The sequence below is a fragment of the Phyllobates terribilis genome, unplaced genomic scaffold (assembly GCF_046119375.1).
Source record: "Phyllobates terribilis strain yellow unplaced genomic scaffold, ASM4611937v1 Scaffold_393__1_contigs__length_1774422, whole genome shotgun sequence".
Lineage (NCBI taxonomy): Eukaryota > Metazoa > Chordata > Amphibia > Anura > Dendrobatidae > Phyllobates > Phyllobates terribilis.
Genome location: NW_027363153.1, coordinates 1063271 through 1088721, shown reverse-complemented (window position 1 = coordinate 1088721; position 25451 = coordinate 1063271). Strand labels below are relative to the sequence as shown.

The following is a 25451-nucleotide window of genomic DNA, read 5'->3' as shown; positions in this document are numbered from 1 at the left end:
TCATTGGATTTTTCATGTTCAAAGTTGCAGAAGCCAGATTACAAGCTCATTTTGGTTCAACTTCAGCAACTGTGCATTGCATTGCCATGTAATGTGATGCAATGCTATCTTTCTAGCTCTCCCTTTTTACTTCCTTTTGGATAAACAGACATATTAGGCAAGCATTTTGGAGCTTTCACCTAAATAACTACAGGTGGTGAGATAAGCTGCACAATATAATTGACCTTTCAGTATATTGTTGCACACACACCATCTATTTAGCAAATGCCCTTGTTATCAACAGCAGCCTTTTAAACTCACCTGAGCTAACAGGTATGTGCGCTGGTTACTCTGCTGCGCTTAAAATTTCTTTTTTGGTTTGCTACAATGCCTTTTCTGAAACGTTGTCTCCTTCTGCTGGAACACTGACTTCTTTCATTTAATGCCTGCAGACTATAAAAGAGAACCCAACCCAAAAAGTTTGGTTGATTAGTCTGTGGCATTCTGTTAAACTGTTGCTTATGGCGGTCTCTGTGAGCTTCTCAGCGACATTCAGCCAGCCAGGTATCCTGCCTGCAGTAGATGGAATGTGGCAATGGAACGCTGGCTGCGCGTGTCATAATAGGCTCTGAGCCTTTATATACCTGTGCACAGCAGCAGCCACCTTCTGTCTGCTGCTGGACAGCCAGCAGCAGCAGCAGCAGGAGAGGTATGTAATCAGGAGCCCTCCTGCTAAGGTTAGACAGCTGCTCGTTCCACCCCACCCCCCGCCTTAATTGGTTCTCCTCCCTTCCAACGGTGTTGAGGCGGGTGGGAACAGCAGGGGGTGAAGGTGCTGTGTTTAAAGAGGTGGAGTTATGCAGATCTAAAACGCGTGGATTGCAGCAGCAGCAAGCCGAAAAGTGCAGGCATGTAAGGGATCTAGAGGTTGACAACATGTCTTCTTAACGGGAGTCCAGGAGCTCATCTCCACAAATGGACTTTTCAGGATCCTTGGGTGGCTCCGTAGTTTGAAACCAATTCTGGTTATCGCTTCTCGGCCTTTTGGCTAAGATCAAGTGTAGTATCTGTTCTTATCAGTTTAATATCTGATACGTCCCCTATCTGGGGACCATATATTAAATGGATTTTTAGAACAGGGAGATGGAAAAAGAGCTTGCTCTGTCCACTCCACGCATTGACCTGGTATTGCAGTATCTCCAGGACCGGTGCACCCCTTCTTTAATGCAGTTTCTAAAATCAGAAAGAATTGAATTCAATGTTTTTTGTTCATTTTGCTTGTTTGTCGGATTTTGGGATGGACTCTTTGGCTTTGCTTTTCTTCTCCTCATTGGATTTTTCATGTTCAAAGTTGCAGAAGCCAGATTACAAGCTCATTTTGGTTCAACTTCAGCAACTGTGCATTGCATTGCCATGTAATGTGATGCAATGCTATCTTTCTAGCTCTCCCTTTTTACTTCCTTTTGGATAAACAGACATATTAGGCAAGCATTTTGGAGCTTTCACCTAAATAACTACAGGTGGTGAGATAAGCTGCACAATATAATTGACCTTTCAGTATATTGTTGCACACACACCATCTATTTAGCAAATGCCCTTGTTATCAACAGCAGCCTTTTAAACTCACCTGAGCTAACAGGTATGTGCGCTGGTTACTCTGCTGCGCTTAAAATTTCTTTTTTGGTTTGCTACAATGCCTTTTCTGAAACGTTGTCTCCTTCTGCTGGAACACTGACTTCTTTCATTTAATGCCTGCAGACTATAAAAGAGAACCCAACCCAAAAAGTTTGGTTGATTAGTCTGTGGCATTCTGTTAAACTGTTGCTTATGGCGGTCTCTGTGAGCTTCTCAGCGACATTCAGCCAGCCAGGTATCCTGCCTGCAGTAGATGGAATGTGGCAATGGAACGCTGGCTGCGCGTGTCATAATAGGCTCTGAGCCTTTATATACCTGTGCACAGCAGCAGCCACCTTCAGTCTGCTGCTGGACAGCCAGCAGCAGCAGCAGCAGGAGAGGTATGTAATCAGGAGCCCTCCTGCTAAGGGTAGACAGCTGCTCGTTCCACCCCACCCCCCGCCTTAATTGGTTCTCCTCCCTTCCAACGGTGTTGAGGCGGGTGGGAACAGCAGGGGGTGAAGGTGCTGTGTTTAAAGAGGTGGAGTTATGCAGATCTAAAACGCGTGGATTGCAGCAGCAGCAAGCCAAAAAGTGCAGGCATGTAAGGGATCTAGAGGTTGACAACATGTCTTCTTAACGGGAGTCCAGGAGCTCATCTCCACAAATGGACTTTTCAGGATCCTTGGGTGGCTCTGTAGTTTGAAACCAATTCTGGTTATCGCTTCTCGGCCTTTTGGCTAAGATCAAGTGTAGTATCTGTTCTTATCAGTTTAATATCTGATACGTCCCCTATCTGGAGACCATATATTAAATGGATTTTTAGAACAGGGAGATGGAAAAAGAGCTTGCTCTGTCCACTCCACGCATTGACCTGGTATTGCAGTATCTCCAGGACCGGTGCACCCCTTCTTTAATGCAGTTTCTAAAATCAGAAAGAATTGAATTCAATGTTTTTTGTTCATTTTGCTTGTTTGTCGGATTTTTGATGGACTCTTTGGCTTTGCTTTTCTTCTCCTCATTGGATTTTTCATGTTCAAAGTTGCAGAAGCCAGATTACAAGCTCATTTTGGTTCAACTTCAGCAACTGTGCATTGCATTGCCATGTAATGTGATGCAATGCTATCTTTCTAGCTCTCCCTTTTTACTTCCTTTTGGATAAACAGACATATTAGGCAAGCATTTTGGAGCTTTCACCTAAATAACTACAGGTGGTGAGATAAGCTGCACAATATAATTGACCTTTCAGTATATTGTTGCACACACACCATCTATTTAGCAAATGCCCTTGTTATCAACAGCAGCCTTTTAAACTCACCTGAGCTAACAGGTATGTGCGCTGGTTACTCTGCTGCGCTTAAAATTTCTTTTTTGGTTTGCTACAATGCCTTTTCTGAAACGTTGTCTCCTTCTGCTGGAACACTGACTTCTTTCATTTAATGCCTGCAGACTATAAAAGAGAACCCAACCCAAAAAGTTTGGTTGATTAGTCTGTGGCATTCTGTTAAACTGTTGCTTATGGCGGTCTCTGTGAGCTTCTCAGCGACATTCAGCCAGCCAGGTATCCTGCCTGCAGTAGATGGAATGTGGCAATGGAACGCTGGCTGCGCGTGTCATAATAGGCTCTGAGCCTTTATATACCTGTGCACAGCAGCAGCCACCTTCAGTCTGCTGCTGGACAGCCAGCAGCAGCAGCAGCAGGAGAGGTATGTAATCAGGAGCCCTCCTGCTAAGGGTAGACAGCTGCTCGTTCCACCCCACCCCCCGCCTTAATTGGTTCTCCTCCCTTCCAACGGTGTTGAGGCGGGTGGGAACAGCAGGGGGTGAAGGTGCTGTGTTTAAAGAGGTGGAGTTATGCAGATCTAAAACGCGTGGATTGCAGCAGCAGCAAGCCGAAAAGTGCAGGCATGTAAGGGATCTAGAGGTTGACAACATGTCTTCTTAACGGGAGTCCAGGAGCTCATCTCCACAAATGGACTTTTCAGGATCCTTGGGTGGCTCCGTAGTTTGAAACCAATTCTGGTTATCGCTTCTCGGCCTTTTGGCTAAGATCAAGTGTAGTATCTGTTCTTATCAGTTTAATATCTGATACGTCCCCTATCTGGGGACCATATATTAAATGGATTTTTAGAACAGGGAGATGGAAAAAGAGCTTGCTCTGTCCACTCCACGCATTGACCTGGTATTGCAGTATCTCCAGGACCGGTGCACCCCTTCTTTAATGCAGTTTCTAAAATCAGAAAGAATTGAATTCAATGTTTTTTGTTCATTTTGCTTGTTTGTCGGATTTTGGGATGGACTCTTTGGCTTTGCTTTTCTTCTCCTCATTGGATTTTTCATGTTCAAAGTTGCAGAAGCCAGATTACAAGCTCATTTTGGTTCAACTTCAGCAACTGTGCATTGCATTGCCATGTAATGTGATGCAATGCTATCTTTCTAGCTCTCCCTTTTTACTTCCTTTTGGATAAACAGACATATTAGGCAAGCATTTTGGAGCTTTCACCTAAATAACTACAGGTGGTGAGATAAGCTGCACAATATAATTGACCTTTCAGTATATTGTTGCACACACACCATCTATTTAGCAAATGCCCTTGTTATCAACAGCAGCCTTTTAAACTCACCTGAGCTAACAGGTATGTGCGCTGGTTACTCTGCTGCGCTTAAAATTTCTTTTTTGGTTTGCTACAATGCCTTTTCTGAAACGTTGTCTCCTTCTGCTGGAACACTGACTTCTTTCATTTAATGCCTGCAGACTATAAAAGAGAACCCAACCCAAAAAGTTTGGTTGATTAGTCTGTGGCATTCTGTTAAACTGTTGCTTATGGCGGTCTCTGTGAGCTTCTCAGCGACATTCAGCCAGCCAGGTATCCTGCCTGCAGTAGATGGAATGTGGCAATGGAACGCTGGCTGCGCGTGTCATAATAGGCTCTGAGCCTTTATATACCTGTGCACAGCAGCAGCCACCTTCAGTCTGCTGCTGGACAGCCAGCAGCAGCAGCAGCAGGAGAGGTATGTAATCAGGAGCCCTCCTGCTAAGGGTAGACAGCTGCTCGTTCCACCCCACCCCCCGCCTTAATTGGTTCTCCTCCCTTCCAACGGTGTTGAGGCGGGTGGGAACAGCAGGGGGTGAAGGTGCTGTGTTTAAAGAGGTGGAGTTATGCAGATCTAAAACGCGTGGATTGCAGCAGCAGCAAGCCGAAAAGTGCAGGCATGTAAGGGATCTAGAGGTTGACAACATGTCTTCTTAACGGGAGTCCAGGAGCTCATCTCCACAAATGGACTTTTCAGGATCCTTGGGTGGCTCCGTAGTTTGAAACCAATTCTGGTTATCGCTTCTCGGCCTTTTGGCTAAGATCAAGTGTAGTATCTGTTCTTATCAGTTTAATATCTGATACGTCCCCTATCTGGGGACCATATATTAAATGGATTTTTAGAACAGGGAGATGGAAAAAGAGCTTGCTCTGTCCACTCCACGCATTGACCTGGTATTGCAGTATCTCCAGGACCGGTGCACCCCTTCTTTAATGCAGTTTCTAAAATCAGAAAGAATTGAATTCAATGTTTTTTGTTCATTTTGCTTGTTTGTCGGATTTTGGGATGGACTCTTTGGCTTTGCTTTTCTTCTCCTCATTGGATTTTTCATGTTCAAAGTTGCAGAAGCCAGATTACAAGCTCATTTTGGTTCAACTTCAGCAACTGTGCATTGCATTGCCATGTAATGTGATGCAATGCTATCTTTCTAGCTCTCCCTTTTTACTTCCTTTTGGATAAACAGACATATTAGGCAAGCATTTTGGAGCTTTCACCTAAATAACTAGAGGTGGTGAGATAAGCTGCACAATATAATTGACCTTTCAGTATATTGTTGCACACACACCATCTATTTAGCAAATGCCCTTGTTATCAACAGCAGCCTTTTAAACTCACCTGAGCTAACAGGTATGTGCGCTGGTTACTCTGCTGCGCTTAAAATTTCTTTTTTGGTTTGCTACAATGCCTTTTCTGAAACGTTGTCTCCTTCTGCTGGAACACTGACTTCTTTCATTTAATGCCTGCAGACTATAAAAGAGAACCCAACCCAAAAAGTTTGGTTGATTAGTCTGTGGCATTCTGTTAAACTGTTGCTTATGGCGGTCTCTGTGAGCTTCTCAGCGACATTCAGCCAGCCAGGTATCCTGCCTGCAGTAGATGGAATGTGGCAATGGAACGCTGGCTGCGCGTGTCATAATAGGCTCTGAGCCTTTATATACCTGTGCACAGCAGCAGCCACCTTCTGTCTGCTGCTGGACAGCCAGCAGCAGCAGCAGCAGGAGAGGTATGTAATCAGGAGCCCTCCTGCTAAGGGTAGACAGCTGCTCGTTCCACCCCACCCCCCGCCTTAATTGGTTCTCCTCCCTTCCAACGGTGTTGAGGCGGGTGGGAACAGCAGGGGGTGAAGGTGCTGTGTTTAAAGAGGTGGAGTTATGCAGATCTAAAACGCGTGGATTGCAGCAGCAGCAAGCCGAAAAGTGCAGGCATGTAAGGGATCTAGAGGTTGACAACATGTCTTCTTAACGGGAGTCCAGGAGCTCATCTCCACAAATGGACTTTTCAGGATCCTTGGGTGGCTCCGTAGTTTGAAACCAATTCTGGTTATCGCTTCTCGGCCTTTTGGCTAAGATCAAGTGCTTTATTGCAGGAGATTGTGGTTGAAGGGCACTCGGGTACCCCTCTCCTTGGCCTGGCAGGATCGTCCACTTTGGTGGACTTAACCTGCTTGCTGCTATTAGGGAGAGGGCTTAGTCCCAGGGTAACGAGTTGCGATCCCCCAGCTTCCAGGTGTTTTTCGCTGCAAAAACACTGGGAGCGCAGATTGCAAGCGGCTGCAATTTGCAACCTTGTTGCGTTTTTCCATGGAGGTTGACCCTAACCTCGTGCCTCTTTATGCAAGGCTAAAAAACTCTATCCGAGTTCACTTCACGGCGGGTGGCTCGGATATGAGGAAATTAGGGTATGTAGTCCAGGACGTGCTCAGGAACATTCTTGGCGTACAAAGGAATGAAATTCTCTCCATCCAGGATTATCCCAGAAGAGGTGACTATGACATCACATTCACCGGAGAAGGTATTTTTAGAGATGTACTAGAAAAGTTAAAAAAAGTTGAAAATAGTCCTGTTTTGAAAGGGATACAAATTGTTGAGCACGTCCTGGATGAGGTAAGACTGGTTATTGTAAAAATATTTTCGCCCTTTGTTTCTGCTCCAGAAGTAATGTCATTTCTAGCAATTTATTTTAAAAGTGTTAAATGTATTGGGAAGATGTTAAACGAATATAACATATGGACATCTAAGTGGAAATTCCTTGTGAAGTGTACAAGAGATCCAAATACACCAGGTGGTATATGGCTCCCCCCTGCCCGTTTCAAAATTGGGCAAACAAATGGGGATTTCTTCTTTTCTGGGATGCCAGTATATTGCAGAAATTGTGGGCGCTATGGTCATTCAAAAGAAAACTGTCATGTATCATGTAGAAATTGTGCTAGTGAAGAACATGAGACAAAAGAATGCCCTAAGGAAAAGAAATGCAGTTTTTGCCAGACTCCAGGTCACTTTTATTTTTCTTGCCCTCACAGATTTCGGGAAGATGAGCAAAAGGGGAAGTCCAAGACGTCCGACCAAGGACCAAAAGATCAGACCACCCCTCAGGAGGAGGAACAACAACCTGGAGCCTCTGGAGACAATAAGGGCGTACCAAATAGTGAAGTGTCTCCAGAGTCTATGACAGGTAAAATACCAAATCCCAAAACCTGGCTGCAGGACCTGCGGGAGTCCAAAAGGAGGGCTGAGAAGGAGCAGAAGGGCACTACTGGTAAGGTCAAAAGGGACCGGCAAAAGGCCGACACAGAAGCCCATGCCCAGTCTGGGTCTCCTAGTGCTGAGGGCGCTGAGTGGATAAAGGTGGGTCCTAAGAAAAAGAAAAAGGGTGGTTCGGAGGAGGCAGCAGGAGGTGAACAGATGGACACTTCTCCAGAAGGGGACGTGGACGCTGGACCCTCAGGGGTTTCGGTCTCCGCTGCTACAGGTGGGGACCGGGATCTTGCTGCCTCTGAAGAGTCAGAGGCTCTGCCTTGTGCGCAACCTCCTCCTATAGGACGACCTTCTACAGGTCAAACAGGGGCGGCGGAACCCCTCGGGGACCCACCTGATGAGGAACTGCATGGCCAGCCAATGGAGACCCAGCGGGTTCTGCCAGCCAGCCCTCCGAGCTATGCCAGTGTAGCGTCGGGTTTATATAAATGTGGTAATCTTTCCTCCTCCACGGAGACTCTCGTGACGATACTATCAGATGAGGAGGGAGGCGCAAGCCCAGTGGTCTGATCAGGTTCATCGGACAGGTAAATCCGTTGCTCTTAGTTACCTAAGTAAAATTTCTACATTTTCTAATGATGGCTGAACTCAAAGGTATTTCCCTCAACGTGAGAGGCATAAAATCTAACACGAGAAGATCTGCTCTTTTTAATTTTTTTACGTGTTTTACTGCATCTGTATTTTTTCTGCAAGAATGTAATATCCCACATGAAATGTCATATCAAAAATATAAAGATGAGTGGAAGTGTGGGCCATCTGTCTGGTCCGGATCGAATGCTGCAGGATCAGCGGGTGTAGCCATACTTTTTAAAGGGAACGTTTTAATTGATTTTATTCAGGAAATTTTACCAGGTCGTATTTTATTAGTGAAAGCTTTTATTGATGGTATTAGATGGCAGTTTTTAAATTTTTATGGATCCCCAGAGAAAAATGAAAGAGCCGAAATGCTTGATCTTTTACCATTATTTATTAATAACTCTGAACCTTTTATCTTAGCAGGGGATTTTAATTGTGTTTTAAAAGGTGAAAACCGGCGCTCCAGCTCTGTAAGCAGGAACTACGATAAAACCTCAGGTATGCTACATGATATAGTCAAAGATGCTAAATTGATAGACATATATAAAGAGTGTCATAGTGACAGCACAGAGGACGCCGGTTTCACTTGGAGCAATGCTAATTGTAGCTCTAGGATTGATTTTATTTTTGGTTCAGATAAAACAATACCTGCCAAATGTGAAGTTTTAACTAATATATTTTCAGACCATAAACTTTTATCCTTTACCATAAAAGTAAATGACAACAAAAAATGTGGTAAGAAAAGTTGGAAAATGAACGTATCCCTTTTAACCGACCCGCAGATTTTATCAGATTTTATTGAGTTTTATAGGAAATGTAGAAAAGGGAAAAAAACAAATGAGACTATGAGTGTATGGTGGGATAGAATGAAAGTAAAAATAAAAGACTTTTTTATTAAAAAGAGTATATGTAGAGCCAAAGAAAAATATGAAGAATATAGAATTTTAAATACCCGCCTACAAACATTATTTAAGCTCAGAGACAATGGGATAGATGTACAAGTTGATATTTCAAACTTAAAAGAAGAGATTTCAAAATGGCTAGAACAAAAAGGAAAAGAGATAATTTTTCGTTCTAGAGTACAACATATAGAAGAAAATGAAAAGTGTTCCAGATATTTTTTTAGGAAAAATAAAAAAGAAAAAGTGATAATTGACCATATAGATGGTGAGAATAATATAAAAAATATGCTGGGTAAAGTTGAGGTTTTTTTTTCTAATCTTTTTAATGGAAAAAATATAGATAATAAATTAATGGATGATTCGCTGCAAGGACTAACAGCTGTTTTAGATCCCGCATCCCAAGAGTTTTTATCCCAAGTTTTAACGGAACAAGAAGTGTTAAAAACTATTAAAAGTTTTAAAACTGGAAAGGTCCCTGGTCCTGATGGCATCCCAATAGAATTTTATGTATGTTTTTATGATATTTTAAAAGATGATTTGTTTTATTTGTTTACTGAGGTTTTTAATAATAAGGTTTTATTAAATTCCTGGAAGAAAGGTGAAGTCTCCCTCCTATACAAAAAAGGCGATAAATCAAAATTAGAAAACTGGAGACCAATAACACTTTTAAATTGTGACTATAAAATAATGGCTAAAATTTGTGCAAATCGTCTAAAAGAAGTCATCAGCAAAGTTATTCATTCTAATCAAGTGTGTGGGGTGCCGGGGCGCAGTATATGGGACAATCTGAATTTAGTGAAAGACTGTATTGAGGATGTGAAAGACAGAAAGGGGAAAATGGCGATTTTATCTATTGATTTTGAAAAAGCATTTGACCGTGTCTCACACTTTTATCTTTTTAAAGTTTTAGAGAAAATGGGCATACCAGAAGGGTTTTTACTATCGCTTAAAGCATTTTACAAGGATTGTACAAGTAAGATTTTAGTGAATGGTTTTAAGACACAAGAGGTATTTTTACGGTCAGGGGTGAAACAGGGATGCCCTCTGTCCCCCCTACTGTTTATCTGTGCACTGGAACCAATGTTATGTGCAATACGCCAAAATAAACAGATATGCGGTGTCCCTCTGCCTGGAAGCGGTGGTTTGGAGGCCAAGGTTGTAGGCTACATGGATGACGTGGCGGTCTTGTGTACAGATGCACCATCACTTACGGCCACTCTCCATCAAGTGCAATTCTTTTGCCTAGCTTCTGGTTTTAAAATCAATTTTAATAAGTGTAACATTTTAAGTGTTGGGGGGATGATTTTACGTGATGTACCAATTAATGTCTCCGAATCCATTTCCATTTTAGGTATATCATTCACTGAAAATAATGATGGTTATAATAGTTGGGAAACAGTTATACAGAAAGTAAATACGAAAATATGTATGTGGAACATGAGGAGACTTACAATGGAGGGTAAAGTATTGGTTTTAAAGATGGTGATTTTACCTCTTTTATTGTATCTTAGCATTGGTTTTCCCCCCGCCTGTTAATGCTTTAAAAAAGATAACCAAAACCTGTTTTACCTTCTTTTGGAACTCAAAAATGGAAAAGCTGAAAAGAGAAATCGTGATGAAATCAAAAGTAAAAGGTGGTAAAGATTTTCCAGATTTTAATAGGTTTCTTTTAATCCATCTGTTCGTTTACTGTTTTAATGCCCTTTTTAAGAATCACTATTGGTCCTTTTTTATGCGTTTTAATACAGGATTTTTTATGAGAAAGTTTGGATGGTATGAAGTTAATATATCTGTGCCCCATGCTTTTAATTTGTCGACGCATTATGAGATTTTAAGGAAAATAGTGTCCGATTTTAATTTAGGGACTAAGAAAATAGAGGAATTAAGAAATAGTAAGAAACTAATTAAAGAAATACGTAAAAGTGAGGAAATATGTAATGTTGACAGATATGATGATGACAAATCTATGTCTATCTGGAAAATGATTAACGTTTTTTATCTTTTTAATGAACAGAGAGATCTGGCTTGGAGTTGCATGCACCGCTGTCTTCCTTGCCGGGCATTCCAATACAGAAGAGGATTTGTGAGGTCTGCCATCTGCCCAAGAACCGGATGCCAAGACGAAGAAACGGTGGAACATCTATTATGGACATGTAATTTTGCAAAGGATTTCTGGAGAAGACTGCTCCCCCTACTGGAAAGGGTGGCAGACCTCAAGGACTTTACATATAAAACTGTGCTATACGGACTTATGGAATGCCCCACAATGGACCAGTACACAATGGCTTGGAAGACAGTGAACTGCGCCAAGTCATCTCTCTGGAAAGCGCGCAACATTGCTATTTTTAAACAAGATGTTTTATCAGTGAATGATGTTTTAAGTTTATGTTTATGTGAAATGTATACTTATTATTTAATTGACAAAAAGAAGAATGTACATATTTCCAAAAAATGGCTTGTTGACCAATGGAACCTAATTATTTAAAATCTTTGTATTTTTTTGTTTTGTAAATTTCATTTGTCTTTTAACGTTTGGTATTTGTGTAATTATGCTTGTAATTTGTTAAAGTTTTAATAAACGGTTTTATCCCTCTGCAGGGGATAGCCAAATTAAAAAATCTGTTCTTATCAGTTTAACATCTGATACGTCCCCTATCTGGGGACCATATATTAAATGGATTTTTAGAACAGGGAGATGGAAAAAGAGCTTGCTCTGTCCACTCCACGCATTGACCTGGTATTGCAGTATCTCCAGGACCGGTGCACCCCTTCTTTAATGCAGTTTCTAAAATCAGAAAGAATTGAATTCAATGTTTTTTGTTCATTTTGCTTGTTTGTCGGATTTTGGGATGGACTCTTTGGCTTTGCTTTTCTTCTCCTCATTGGATTTTTCATGTTCAAAGTTGCAGAAGCCAGATTACAAGCTCATTTTGGTTCAACTTCAGCAACTGTGCATTGCATTGCCATGTAATGTGATGCAATGCTATCTTTCTAGCTCTCCCTTTTTACTTCCTTTTGGATAAACAGACATATTAGGCAAGCATTTTGGAGCTTTCACCTAAATAACTACAGGTGGTGAGATAAGCTGCACAATATAATTGACCTTTCAGTATATTGTTGCACACACACCATCTATTTAGCAAATGCCCTTGTTATCAACAGCAGCCTTTTAAACTCACCTGAGCTAACAGGTATGTGCGCTGGTTACTCTGCTGCGCTTAAAATTTCTTTTTTGGTTTGCTACAATGCCTTTTCTGAAACGTTGTCTCCTTCTGCTGGAACACTGACTTCTTTCATTTAATGCCTGCAGACTATAAAAGAGAACCCAACCCAAAAAGTTTGGTTGATTAGTCTGTGGCATTCTGTTAAACTGTTGCTTATGGCGGTCTCTGTGAGCTTCTCAGCGACATTCAGCCAGCCAGGTATCCTGCCTGCAGTAGATGGAATGTGGCAATGGAACGCTGGCTGCGCGTGTCATAATAGGCTCTGAGCCTTTATATACCTGTGCACAGCAGCAGCCACCTTCAGTCTGCTGCTGGACAGCCAGCAGCAGCAGCAGCAGGAGAGGTATGTAATCAGGAGCCCTCCTGCTAAGGGTAGACAGCTGCTCGTTCCACCCCACCCCCCGCCTTAATTGGTTCTCCTCCCTTCCAACGGTGTTGAGGCGGGTGGGAACAGCAGGGGGTGAAGGTGCTGTGTTTAAAGAGGTGGAGTTATGCAGATCTAAAACGCGTGGATTGCAGCAGCAGCAAGCCGAAAAGTGCAGGCATGTAAGGGATCTAGAGGTTGACAACATGTCTTCTTAACGGGAGTCCAGGAGCTCATCTCCACAAATGGACTTTTCAGGATCCTTGGGTGGCTCCGTAGTTTGAAACCAATTCTGGTTATCGCTTCTCGGCCTTTTGGCTAAGATCAAGTGTAGTATCTGTTCTTATCAGTTTAATATCTGATACGTCCCCTATCTGGGGACCATATATTAAATGGATTTTTAGAACAGGGAGATGGAAAAAGAGCTTGCTCTGTCCACTCCACGCATTGACCTGGTATTGCAGTATCTCCAGGACCGGTGCACCCCTTCTTTAATGCAGTTTCTAAAATCAGAAAGAATTGAATTCAATGTTTTTTGTTCATTTTGCTTGTTTGTCGGATTTTGGGATGGACTCTTTGGCTTTGCTTTTCTTCTCCTCATTGGATTTTTCATGTTCAAAGTTGCAGAAGCCAGATTACAAGCTCATTTTGGTTCAACTTCAGCAACTGTGCATTGCATTGCCATGTAATGTGATGCAATGCTATCTTTCTAGCTCTCCCTTTTTACTTCCTTTTGGATAAACAGACATATTAGGCAAGCATTTTGGAGCTTTCACCTAAATAACTACAGGTGGTGAGATAAGCTGCACAATATAATTGACCTTTCAGTATATTGTTGCACACACACCATCTATTTAGCAAATGCCCTTGTTATCAACAGCAGCCTTTTAAACTCACCTGAGCTAACAGGTATGTGCGCTGGTTACTCTGCTGCGCTTAAAATTTCTTTTTTGGTTTGCTACAATGCCTTTTCTGAAACGTTGTCTCCTTCTGCTGGAACACTGACTTCTTTCATTTAATGCCTGCAGACTATAAAAGAGAACCCAACCCAAAAAGTTTGGTTGATTAGTCTGTGGCATTCTGTTAAACTGTTGCTTATGGCGGTCTCTGTGAGCTTCTCAGCGACATTCAGCCAGCCAGGTATCCTGCCTGCAGTAGATGGAATGTGGCAATGGAACGCTGGCTGCGCGTGTCATAATAGGCTCTGAGCCTTTATATACCTGTGCACAGCAGCAGCCACCTTCAGTCTGCTGCTGGACAGCCAGCAGCAGCAGCAGCAGGAGAGGTATGTAATCAGGAGCCCTCCTGCTAAGGGTAGACAGCTGCTCGTTCCACCCCACCCCCCGCCTTAATTGGTTCTCCTCCCTTCCAACGGTGTTGAGGCGGGTGGGAACAGCAGGGGGTGAAGGTGCTGTGTTTAAAGAGTTGGAGTTATGCAGATCTAAAACGCGTGGATTGCAGCAGCAGCAAGCCGAAAAGTGCAGGCATGTAAGGGATCTAGAGGTTGACAACATGTCTTCTTAACGGGAGTCCAGGAGCTCATCTCCACAAATGGACTTTTCAGGATCCTTGGGTGGCTCCGTAGTTTGAAACCAATTCTGGTTATCGCTTCTCGGCCTTTTGGCTAAGATCAAGTGTAGTATCTGTTCTTATCAGTTTAATATCTGATACGTCCCCTATCTGGGGACCATATATTAAATGGATTTTTAGAACAGGGAGATGGAAAAAGAGCTTGCTCTGTCCACTCCACGCATTGACCTGGTATTGCAGTATCTCCAGGACCGGTGCACCCCTTCTTTAATGCAGTTTCTAAAATCAGAAAGAATTGAATTCAATGTTTTTTGTTCATTTTGCTTGTTTGTCGGATTTTGGGATGGACTCTTTGGCTTTGCTTTTCTTCTCCTCATTGGATTTTTCATGTTCAAAGTTGCAGAAGCCAGATTACAAGCTCATTTTGGTTCAACTTCAGCAACTGTGCATTGCATTGCCATGTAATGTGATGCAATGCTATCTTTCTAGCTCTCCCTTTTTACTTCCTTTTGGATAAACAGACATATTAGGCAAGCATTTTGGAGCTTTCACCTAAATAACTACAGGTGGTGAGATAAGCTGCACAATATAATTGACCTTTCAGTATATTGTTGCACACACACCATCTATTTAGCAAATGCCCTTGTTATCAACAGCAGCCTTTTAAACTCACCTGAGCTAACAGGTATGTGCGCTGGTTACTCTGCTGCGCTTAAAATTTCTTTTTTGGTTTGCTACAATGCCTTTTCTGAAACGTTGTCTCCTTCTGCTGGAACACTGACTTCTTTCATTTAATGCCTGCAGACTATAAAAGAGAACCCAACCCAAAAAGTTTGGTTGATTAGTCTGTGGCATTCTGTTAAACTGTTGCTTATGGCGGTCTCTGTGAGCTTCTCAGCGACATTCAGCCAGCCAGGTATCCTGCCTGCAGTAGATGGAATGTGGCAATGGAACGCTGGCTGCGCGTGTCATAATAGGCTCTGAGCCTTTATATACCTGTGCACAGCAGCAGCCACCTTCAGTCTGCTGCTGGACAGCCAGCAGCAGCAGCAGCAGGAGAGGTATGTAATCAGGAGCCCTCCTGCTAAGGGTAGACAGCTGCTCGTTCCACCCCACCCCCCACCTTAATTGGTTCTCCTCCCTTCCAACGGTGTTGAGGCGGGTGGGAACAGCAGGGGGTGAAGGCGCTGTGTTTAAAGAGGTGGAGTTATGCAGATCTAAAACGCGTGGATTGCAGCAGCAGCAAGCCGAAAAGTGCAGGCATGTAAGGGATCTAGAGGTTGACAACATGTCTTCTTAACGGGAGTCCAGGAGCTCATCTCCACAAATGGACTTTTCAGGATCCTTGGGTGGCTCCGTAGTTTGAAACCAATTCTGGTTATCGCTTCTCGGCCTTTTGGCTAAGATCAAGTGTAGTATCTGTTCTTATCAGTTTAATATCTGATACGTCCCCTATCTGGGGACCATATATTAAATGGATTTTTAGAACAGGGAGATGGAAAAAGAGCTTGCTCTGTCCACTCCACGCATTGACCTGGTATTGCAGTATCTCCAGGACCGGTGCACCCCTTCTTTAATGCAGTTTCTAAAATCAGAAAGAATTGAATTCAATGTTTTTTGTTCATTTTGCTTGTTTGTCGGATTTTGGGATGGACTCTTTGGCTTTGCTTTTCTTCTCCTCATTGGATTTTTCATGTTCAAAGTTGCAGAAGCCAGATTACAAGCTCATTTTGGTTCAACTTCAGCAACTGTGCATTGCATTGCCATGTAATGTGATGCAATGCTATCTTTCTAGCTCTCCCTTTTTACTTCCTTTTTAATAAACAGACATATTAGGCAAGCATTTTGGAGCTTTCACCTAAATAACTACAGGTGTTGACATAAGCTGCACAATATAATTGACCTTTCAGTATATTGTTGCACACACACCATCTATTTAGCAAATGCCCTTGTTATCAACAGCAGCCTTTTAAACTCACCTGAGCTAACAGGTATGTGCGCTGGTTACTCTGCTGCGCTTAAAATTTCTTTTTTGGTTTGCTACAATGCCTTTTCTGAAACGTTGTCTCCTTCTGCTGGAACACTGACTTCTTTCATTTAATGCCTGCAGACTATAAAAGAGAACCCAACCCAAAAAGTTTGGTTGATTAGTCTGTGGCATTCTGTTAAACTGTTGCTTATGGCGGTCTCTGTGAGCTTCTCAGCGACATTCAGCCAGCCAGGTATCCTGCCTGCAGTAGATGGAATGTGGCAATGGAACGCTGGCTGCGCGTGTCATAATAGGCTCTGAGCCTTTATATACCTGTGCACAGCAGCAGCCACCTTCAGTCTGCTGCTGGACAGCCAGCAGCAGCAGCAGCAGGAGAGGTATGTAATCAGGAGCCCTCCTGCTAAGGGTAGACAGCTGCTCGTTCCACCCCACCCCCCGCCTTAATTGGTTCTCCTCCCTTCCAACGGTGTTGAGGCGGGTGGGAACAGCAGGGGGTGAAGGTGCTGTGTTTAAAGAGGTGGAGTTATGCAGATCTAAAACGCGTGGATTGCAGCAGCAGCAAGCCGAAAAGTGCAGGCATGTAAGGGATCTAGAGGTTGACAACATGTCTTCTTAACGGGAGTCCAGGAGCTCATCTCCACAAATGGACTTTTCAGGATCCTTGGGTGGCTCCGTAGTTTGAAACCAATTCTGGTTATCGCTTCTCGGCCTTTTGGCTAAGATCAAGTGTAGTATCATTTGAAAAGGCAGTTTTGTCCTTGGGCTGCCCTAGTAAATTGATGCATATTACACACTGGTTTGGTGCACTTGTTAGTACGCCAGGTGGCTCATAGAGTTATCTGATGGAAAACATGGCCCTCCAGGATCGAAGTCACTAGTCTGGGTAAGTGTGAGGGCTTTGGAGCAATGTGTCCCAGGAGTAGGCGCCCTGGTGGGAGTCCAAGCTTACTGGGACTGGTAACCCCAGAAAGACTTGGCTTCGTAGCACGACGCACCTTTGCCAATCATACTTTTTGAGCAACCCCCCCTATTCCTGGCCTCCGGGCTAGAAAGGGGAATTTTTATAAACCCGGTCGGAGGTCCGGTCAGCTTTGGGCTGAGAAACCAACAGAGGCTCCAGCTCCACTAGGGTGGCAGCCTAGATGGAAGCTGGGAGCACGAAAACGGCTCTTCTCCGGCTTCGGCTAGGGAGAGCATCGGAGATCCCTGACCCTCGCTGTGGCCTTCTGGCTCGGAGGGATGGGGATGGTTTATTGGGGACCCTCTCCTCCGGGAAGTGTCCACATGAATCCTCGCCTCGTGCGCTGTTTTGGTGTGACTTCGGTCACATTTTTCAGTGCCTTGGATGCAGCTTCAATCAAAAAAAATCTGTTCTTATCAGTTTAATATCTGATACGTCCCCTATCTGGGGACCATATATTAAATGGATTTTTAGAACAGGGAGATGGAAAAAGAGCTTGCTCTGTCCACTCCACGCATTGACCTGGTATTGCAGTATCTCCAGGACCGGTGCACCCCTTCTTTAATGCAGTTTCTAAAATCAGAAAGAATTGAATTCAATGTTTTTTGTTCATTTTGCTTGTTTGTCGGATTTTGGGATGGACTCTTTGGCTTTGCTTTTCTTCTCCTCATTGGATTTTTCATGTTCAAAGTTGCAGAAGCCAGATTACAAGCTCATTTTGGTTCAACTTCAGCAACTGTGCATTGCATTGCCATGTAATGTGATGCAATGCTATCTTTCTAGCTCTCCCTTTTTACTTCCTTTTGGATAAACAGACATATTAGGCAAGCATTTTGGAGCTTTCACCTAAATAACTACAGGTGGTGAGATAAACTGCACAATATAATTGACCTTTCAGTATATTGTTGCACACACACCATCTATTTAGCAAATGCCCTTGTTATCAACAGCAGCCTTTTAAACTCACCTGAGCTAACAGGTATGTGCGCTGGTTACTCTGCTGCGCTTAAAATTTCTTTTTTGGTTTGCTACAATGCCTTTTCTGAAACGTTGTCTCCTTCTGCTGGAACACTGACTTCTTTCATTTAATGCCTGCAGACTATAAAAGAGAACCCAACCCAAAAAGTTTGGTTGATTAGTCTGTGGCATTCTGTTAAACTGTTGCTTATGGCGGTCTCTGTGAGCTTCTCAGCGACATTCAGCCAGCCAGGTATCCTGCCTGCAGTAGATGGAATGTGGCAATGGAACGCTGGCTGCGCGTGTCATAATAGGCTCTGAGCCTTTATATACCTGTGCACAGCAGCAGCCACCTTCAGTCTGCTGCTGGACAGCCAGCAGCAGCAGCAGCAGGAGAGGTATGTAATCAGGAGCCCTCCTGCTAAGGGTAGACAGCTGCTCGTTCCACCCCACCCCCCGCCTTAATTGGTTCTCCTCCCTTCCAACGGTGTTGAGGCGGGTGGGAACAGCAGGGGGTGAAGGTGCTGTGTTTAAAGAGGTGGAGTTATGCAGATCTAAAACGCGTGGATTGCAGCAGCAGCAAGCCGAAAAGTGCAGGCATGTAAGGGATCTAGAGGTTGACAACATGTCTTCTTAACGGGAGTCCAGGAGCTCATCTCCACAAATGGACTTTTCAGGATCCTTGGGTGGCTCCGTAGTTTGAAACCAATTCTGGTTATCGCTTCTCGGCCTTTTGGCTAAGATCAAGTGTAGTATCTGTTCTTATCAGTTTAATATCTGATACGTCCCCTATCTGGGGACCATATATTAAATGGATTTTTAGAACAGGGAGATGGAAAAAGAGCTTGCTCTGTCCACTCCACGCATTGACCTGGTATTGCAGTATCTCCAGGACCGGTGCACCCCTTCTTTAATGCAGTTTCTAAAATCAGAAAGAATTGAATTCAATGTTTTTTGTTCATTTTGCTTGTTTGTCGGATTTTGGGATGGACTCTTTGGCTTTGCTTTTCTTCTCCTCATTGGATTTTTCATGTTCAAAGTTGCAGAAGCCAGATTACAAGCTCATTTTGGTTCAACTTCAGCAACTGTGCATTGCATTGCCATGTAATGTGATGCAATGCTATCTTTCTAGCTCTCCCTTTTTACTTCCTTTTGGATAAACAGACATATTAGGCAAGCATTTTGGAGCTTTCACCTAAATAACTACAGGTGGTGAGATAAGCTGCACAATATAATTGACCTTTCAGTATATTGTTGCACACACACCATCTATTTAGCAAATGCCCTTGTTATCAACAGCAGCCTTTTAAACTCACCTGAGCTAACAGGTATGTGCGCTGGTTACTCTGCTGCGCTTAAAATTTCTTTTTTGGTTTGCTACAATGCCTTTTCTGAAACGTTGTCTCCTTCTGCTGGAACACTGACTTCTTTCATTTAATGCCTGCAGACTATAAAAGAGAACCCAACCCAAAAAGTTTGGTTGATTAGTCTGTGGCATTCTGTTAAACTGTTGCTTATGGCGGTCTCTGTGAGCTTCTCAGCGACATTCAGCCAGCCAGGTATCCTGCCTGCAATAGATGGAATGTGGCAATGGAACGCTGGCTGCGCGTGTCATAATAGGCTCTGAGCCTTTATATACCTGTGCACAGCAGCAGCCACCTTCAGTCTGCTGCTGGACAGCCAGCAGCAGCAGCAGCAGGAGAGGTATGTAATCAGGAGCCCTCCTGCTAAGGGTAGACAGCTGCTCGTTCCACCCCACCCCCCGCCTTAATTGGTTCTCCTCCCTTCCAACGGTGTTGAGGCGGGTGGGAACAGCAGGGGGTGAAGGTGCTGTGTTTAAAGAGGTGGAGTTATGCAGATCTAAAACGCGTGGATTGCAGCAGCAGCAAGCCGAAAAGTGCAGGCATGTAAGGGATCTAGAGGTTGACAACATGTCTTCTTAACGGGAGTCCAGGAGCTCATCTCCACAAATGGACTTTTCAGGATCCTTGGGTGGCTCCGTAGTTTGAAACCAATTCTGGTTATCGCTTCTCGGCCTTTTGGCTAAGATCAAGTGTAGTATCTGTTCTTATCAGTTTAATATCTGATACGTCCCCTATCTGGGGACCATATATTAAATGGATTTTTAGAACAGGGAGATGGAAAAAGAGCTTGCTCTGTCCACTCCACGCATTGACCTGGTATTGCAGTATCTCCAGGACCGGTGCACCCCTTCTTTAATGCAGTTTCTAAAATCAGAAAGAATTGAATTCAATGTTTTTTGTTCATTTTGCTTGTTTGTCGGATTTTGGGATGGACTCTTTGGCTTTGCTTTTCTTCTCCTCATTGGATTTTTCATGTTCAAAGTTGCAGAAGCCAGATTACAAGCTCATTTTGGTTCAACTTCAGCAACTGTGCATTGCATTGCCATGTAATGTGATGCAATGCTATCTTTCTAGCTCTCCCTCTTTACTTCCTTTTGGATAAACAGACATATTAGGCAAGCATTTTGGAGCTTTCACCTAAATAACTACAGGTGGTGAGATAAGCTGCACAATATAATTGACCTTTCAGTATATTGTTGCACACACACCATCTATTTAGCAAATGCCCTTGTTATCAACAGCAGCCTTTTAAACTCACCTGAGCTAACAGGTATGTGCGCTGGTTACTCTGCTGCGCTTAAAATTTCTTTTTTGGTTTGCTACAATGCCTTTTCTGAAACGTTGTCTCCTTCTGCTGGAACACTGACTTCTTTCATTTAATGCCTGCAGACTATAAAAGAGAACCCAACCCAAAAAGTTTGGTTGATTAGTCTGTGGCATTCTGTTAAACTGTTGCTTATGGCGGTCTCTGTGAGCTTCTCAGCGACATTCAGCCAGCCAGATATCCTGCCTGCAGTAGATGGAATGTGGCAATGGAACGCTGGCTGCGCGTGTCATAATAGGCTCTGAGCCTTTATATACCTGTGCACAGCAGCAGCCACCTTCAGTCTGCTGCTGGACAGCCAGCAGCAGCAGCAGCAGGAGAGGTATGTAATCAGGAGCCCTCCTGCTAAGGGTAGACAGCTGCTCGTTCCACCCCACCCCCCGCCTTAATTGGTTCTCCTCCCTTCCAACGGTGTTGAGGCGGGTGGGAACAGCAGGGGGTGAAGGTGCTGTGTTTAAAGAGGTGGAGTTATGCAGATCTAAAACGCGTGGATTGCAGCAGCAGCAAGCCGAAAAGTGCAGGCATGTAAGGGATCTAGAGGTTGACAACATGTCTTCTTAACGGGAGTCCAGGAGCTCATCTCCACAAATGGACTTTTCAGGATCCTTGGGTGGCTCCGTAGTTTGAAACCAATTCTGGTTATCGCTTCTCGGCCTTTTGGCTTAGATCTTGTATCTGGTCAGAAGGATCCTATAGTGTCTCCCCCTCGGCCTTGCAGCATCGCCACTTAGGTGGCTTAAGCTGCCTGCTGCTATTGGGGGGGGTCCAGAGGAAACGAGAGGTGATAATGGGCGTCAAGATTCGCTATGCCGGGACCGATGATATTCGGGTCAAAAATGCTTTTCGCATTGATATTGAGGAGTCGAAGAGGAATTTCTTTAACCTGCGGTTCTTGGTGGAAGTCGTCATCTTCAAGATTTTGAATGTTGGTCGTGGAGACATCATTTGCCTACAGGAGTTCCCAAAGAATGGCCGGTACGTTTTAGTCCTTGATCGTATGGCAGCTTGCCAGAATCTTTTCAAGACTCTAAAGGATCAGCAAGCCTTGGATCATCCGGCTCTTGATGGGCTTACATTCACGGTATTGTATACTAAGGGGGAAGTGCCAGTTGTTGTGTTTATGCACAACCCCCTTGTGGATGTGGAGGACATTACTAGATTCCTGAACCTTCATTGCAGCTATGTGTCCTACTCACACAAGGTGAGGAATGAGGTGGGCTTGTGGACTGGCAAACACAAGTTTTTTGTTCGGTTCCAGGAGGACCCCCAGGGACCTGGGGGTATCCACTACCCTCCCCTCAGTTTTGCCATCGGGAGGGATAGAGGGTATATGTTTTTTCCTGGTGCTCCGCGTTTTTGCAGGAAGTGTAAATCCTTTGGACACTACCAAGAGGACTGCACGGTGGAGAAGTTTTGTGGGAAATGCAATAAAGAGGGTCATCTGGCAATGGAGTGTACTAACTCCATGGTTTGTAATGCATGTGGCGAGGAGGGACACGCTTTCAAGGACTGTCCCCATCGTTCCAGGTCATATGCAGAGGCCGTGTCCCCACGTCCTACTACTGCCGCCACTATTGGTGAGGCGATCGAGGCAGTAAGGGACTTCATGGAAGAGATGGAGCAAGCACCCGATCCTGCTGGTGGAAGCGCTGTTGAGATAGAGCCTGCAGATATGTCAATTCTGCTTGATATGAGTGGTGAGGGAGAAGTGAGCGGTTCACTCTCCACAACGCCGGTGTTGGCTTTGGAAAGCTCAGAGGCAATTCATGAAGGTGGTGGTGGCCAGGGTGACTTCACCGGGGCTGTGGTGAGGCCCCCTGATGAGGACTCTGATGTGTCTTCTGCAAAGAAGTTCCGGACAGATTTTTCACCTGCCAGTATTGGGAGCATCAGCCCCTTAAGTGATAGGAGCTATCCCGAGAGCTACAGTGCCTCTCCTAGGAGGTCTTTTTTGGAGGAGGGGGCCAGCATTCTCTGCTTAACATCAGGAATCGAGTTTCAAGACGAGAAAGGTTGACTCTTCGGTGGGGGGTATGTTCTTTTTTACCGAATATGGTTAAAAAATGGGCTCCAACGTGGGCTGTAGTGTACTGTCAATAAATGTAAGGCTTATAAAATCTAAGCCTAGAAGATTGGCTATACTGGAAGAACTAAAAAATCTTGGAGCAAATATTTACTGTCTGCAAGAGTGCGGAATTGAAGAGTCACCTCCTGAAAAGGACTGGGTATATGGGAATAGTATTTGGTCAGGTTCAATGACAAACAAAAATGATGGTGTGGGGATTTTGTTGGGGAATAGGGATTTAAGTTTTGAAAATTATATGGTGGTGGAGCCAGGTCGTTGTATAATGGCAGTGGTTAAGGGGAGAGGGTGGAGGGTGAAAATTGTTAACGTGTATTGTCCAATTAACAAAGGGGATAGGTTAGCACTATTAGAGAAAATACGTTTATTTTTGCCTGGAAGGATTCCAATATTATTAGTTGGTGATTTCAATTGTGTTTCTGAAGGGGAAATTGATGTCACGGGTAAGGTCCTTAATCAAATTACATCTGATTTTTCTTTTTTAGATGCAGCGGAATTTTTGAGTAAGCCACCACCGGCCACATATAGAGCTGATAGGGGAGGAATAGTGTCCAGGATTGACCGCATGCTGTATACAAATAGAGGTTTGGTGTGTAAATTTTTTAAACAGCATGTTTTTTCTTTCACAGACCATGAATGTTTGTGGGGTATGTTTGAAGGTGATAAAAAAATGGTGCATGGTGTTGGGGTATGGAAGCTAAATGTTAGGTTGTTAGAGGATGTTAGGGTTATGAGAGACTTCGAAAGTAAGTATGAATGGTGGAGGTCTAGGAAAAATAATTTTGTGGATGTGACTGTATGGTGGGATTGGGTGAAAGTGGAAATTAAGAATTTTTTTAGGAGGTGGGGTTATAAAAAAGCAGCAATTGAAAGAGGCAGATTTAAAGATTTAAATATGAGGATTGAGTGGTTACATAAAATGAGTATGAAAGGAATTGATGTTAGTGATCAACTCAGAGGAGCGAGAGATGAGATGAAGCGTGTTTTGGAAAAGCGTGGGAAGGAAATTATTTTTAGGACGAGAGTTGAGCATTTGGATATGGATGAGAAGTGTACGAGGTACTTTTTTAAAAAAATGTGCAGTAAAAAAGATGAGTTGGATGAGGTTGTAAATGATAATGGTATGACTGTGGTTGGAAGGGAAGTGTTGGATGAGGTACATAGTTTCTATAGTAGTTTATTTGAGTCTAAATGGGTGGATGGGGGTTTGAAAGAGCATGTGTTAGGTATGTTGGAGAGTCAGCTTGAAGCAGGGGAACGTGAATGTTTGAGTGAGGATATTGTTTTTGATGAGGTCAAAAAGGCGGTGGATGGTGCGAAAAAGAATAAAACACCTGGGAAAGATGGGTTGCCTGTGGAGTTTTATGTAAAAGCATGGGATGTGATTGGTGTTGATTTTGTGGAGGTATGTCAATATATGTGGATGAATGGTGTACTTTGTAATTCCATGAAAGAAGGAGTAGTTGTTTTACTATATAAGAAGGGTGAGAAAAAGAATTTGCGTAATTGGAGGCTGATTACATTACTCAATGCAGATTATAAAGTCTTTAGCAAAATTCTGGCTAACCGTATGCGTGGGGTGATTGGAAGTGTGGTTGGTGATGATCAAGTGTGCGCGGTGCCAGGTAGGTGTATGACTGATAACCTCTTGTTGTTGCGGGACGTAATTGGAGATTGTATGTTTAGGAAGGGGAAATGTATGTTTTTTTGTGTGGATTTTGAGAAAGCTTTTGATAGAGTGTCGCATGCGTTTATGTTTGAGGTGTTAGTTAGGATGGGTTTTCCTAGTGTTTTTGTGAATGCCATAAGGTGTTTGTATGATGGTGTGGTGAGTGAAGTGTTAGTGAATGGATGTTTGAGTGAGAAGGTGTGCATAAAATCAGGGGTCAGGCAGGGGTGTCCGTTGTCCCCTGTCCTGTTTATAAGTGTGATTGAGCCCCTGTTGTGCATGATTCGGAAAGAGAAAGTGATGAATGGTCTTCTGATCCCAGGGAGTGGTGGAAAGACTGTAAAGGTAATGGGGTATATGGACGATGTTGTTGTGGTGAGTGATAATATGGCTGCTATGAATCGAGCAAGGTTGCTTTTAGATTTCTTTTGTGGTGCATCTGGTTTTAGGGTGAATTGGGGGAAGTGTAGCTATAAGTGTTTCGGGGATTCGAGTGTTAGGATGGATGGTGTGATATGTGAAGAAGGTGCTATTAAGGTTTTGGGGGTGTGGTTTAACAAAGATCTGAAAGGGAATGAGAGTTGGGATGAATGCGGTAAGAGGATTGAACAGAAGTTAAATTTTTGGAGGTTGCGGGACTTGACATTGTCAGGCAAAGTCCTTATTATTAAGTCAGTGATTCTTCCTATGTTACTTTTTGTGTCAGTGGTTTTTCCAGCCCCTTATAGGGGTTTTAGGCGGATTGAGAAGCTAATTTTTACGTTTTATTTGGGAAGTAAGATGGAAAAACTTAAAAGGGAATATTTGTGTAACTTACGTGAACATGGGGGAATGGATTTCCCAAATTTTGAATTTTGTCTTGGTTTAAATTATATTAAAACAGTGGTTGTTCTGTTAGGTAGGGATAACAAGACGGCTTTTATGATTAAATATATGGCTGGATGTATGTTGTTTGGGTTGAAATGGATGAGAAGGGATGCAAGAGTGCCTGTTTCGTTTAAATGTCCAGTGTGGTATGAGTTTGTTGAAAAATTTGTTGTCAAGCATGATTTGTTGGATGTTCCT

The 25451-nt window shown here is 43.5% G+C and overlaps 11 non-coding genes and 1 pseudogene across 11 annotated transcripts; all 12 read left to right on the top strand.

Annotated features, from left to right (window-relative positions):
• Positions 1–1007: 1007 nt before the first annotated feature.
• LOC141224759 (U2 spliceosomal RNA) lies at positions 1008–1198 on the top strand. The gene has a single exon (XR_012292093.1). It is a non-coding gene; the product is annotated as a U2 spliceosomal RNA (small nuclear RNA).
• Positions 1199–2313: 1115 nt separating this feature from the next.
• On the top strand, positions 2314–2504 carry LOC141224361 (U2 spliceosomal RNA). The gene has a single exon (XR_012291789.1). It is a non-coding gene; the product is annotated as a U2 spliceosomal RNA (small nuclear RNA).
• A 1114-nt stretch (positions 2505–3618) lies between these two features.
• LOC141224758 (U2 spliceosomal RNA) lies at positions 3619–3809 on the top strand. The gene has a single exon (XR_012292092.1). It is a non-coding gene; the product is annotated as a U2 spliceosomal RNA (small nuclear RNA).
• A 1115-nt stretch (positions 3810–4924) lies between these two features.
• LOC141224757 (U2 spliceosomal RNA) lies at positions 4925–5115 on the top strand. Its single transcript, XR_012292091.1, has one exon. It is a non-coding gene; the product is annotated as a U2 spliceosomal RNA (small nuclear RNA).
• A 6391-nt stretch (positions 5116–11506) lies between these two features.
• On the top strand, positions 11507–11691 carry LOC141224414 (U2 spliceosomal RNA). The gene has a single exon (XR_012291839.1). It is a non-coding gene; the product is annotated as a U2 spliceosomal RNA (small nuclear RNA).
• A 1115-nt stretch (positions 11692–12806) lies between these two features.
• LOC141224756 (U2 spliceosomal RNA) lies at positions 12807–12997 on the top strand. The gene has a single exon (XR_012292090.1). It is a non-coding gene; the product is annotated as a U2 spliceosomal RNA (small nuclear RNA).
• A 1115-nt stretch (positions 12998–14112) lies between these two features.
• LOC141224755 (U2 spliceosomal RNA) lies at positions 14113–14303 on the top strand. The gene has a single exon (XR_012292089.1). It is a non-coding gene; the product is annotated as a U2 spliceosomal RNA (small nuclear RNA).
• A 1115-nt stretch (positions 14304–15418) lies between these two features.
• Positions 15419–15609, top strand: LOC141224754 (U2 spliceosomal RNA). The gene has a single exon (XR_012292088.1). It is a non-coding gene; the product is annotated as a U2 spliceosomal RNA (small nuclear RNA).
• A 1115-nt stretch (positions 15610–16724) lies between these two features.
• LOC141224550 (U2 spliceosomal RNA) lies at positions 16725–16840 on the top strand (annotated as a pseudogene).
• A 524-nt stretch (positions 16841–17364) lies between these two features.
• Positions 17365–17548, top strand: LOC141224400 (U2 spliceosomal RNA). The gene has a single exon (XR_012291825.1). It is a non-coding gene; the product is annotated as a U2 spliceosomal RNA (small nuclear RNA).
• A 1115-nt stretch (positions 17549–18663) lies between these two features.
• On the top strand, positions 18664–18854 carry LOC141224753 (U2 spliceosomal RNA). The gene has a single exon (XR_012292087.1). It is a non-coding gene; the product is annotated as a U2 spliceosomal RNA (small nuclear RNA).
• A 1115-nt stretch (positions 18855–19969) lies between these two features.
• Positions 19970–20160, top strand: LOC141224751 (U2 spliceosomal RNA). The gene has a single exon (XR_012292085.1). It is a non-coding gene; the product is annotated as a U2 spliceosomal RNA (small nuclear RNA).
• The last annotated feature ends 5291 nt before the right edge of the window (positions 20161–25451 follow it).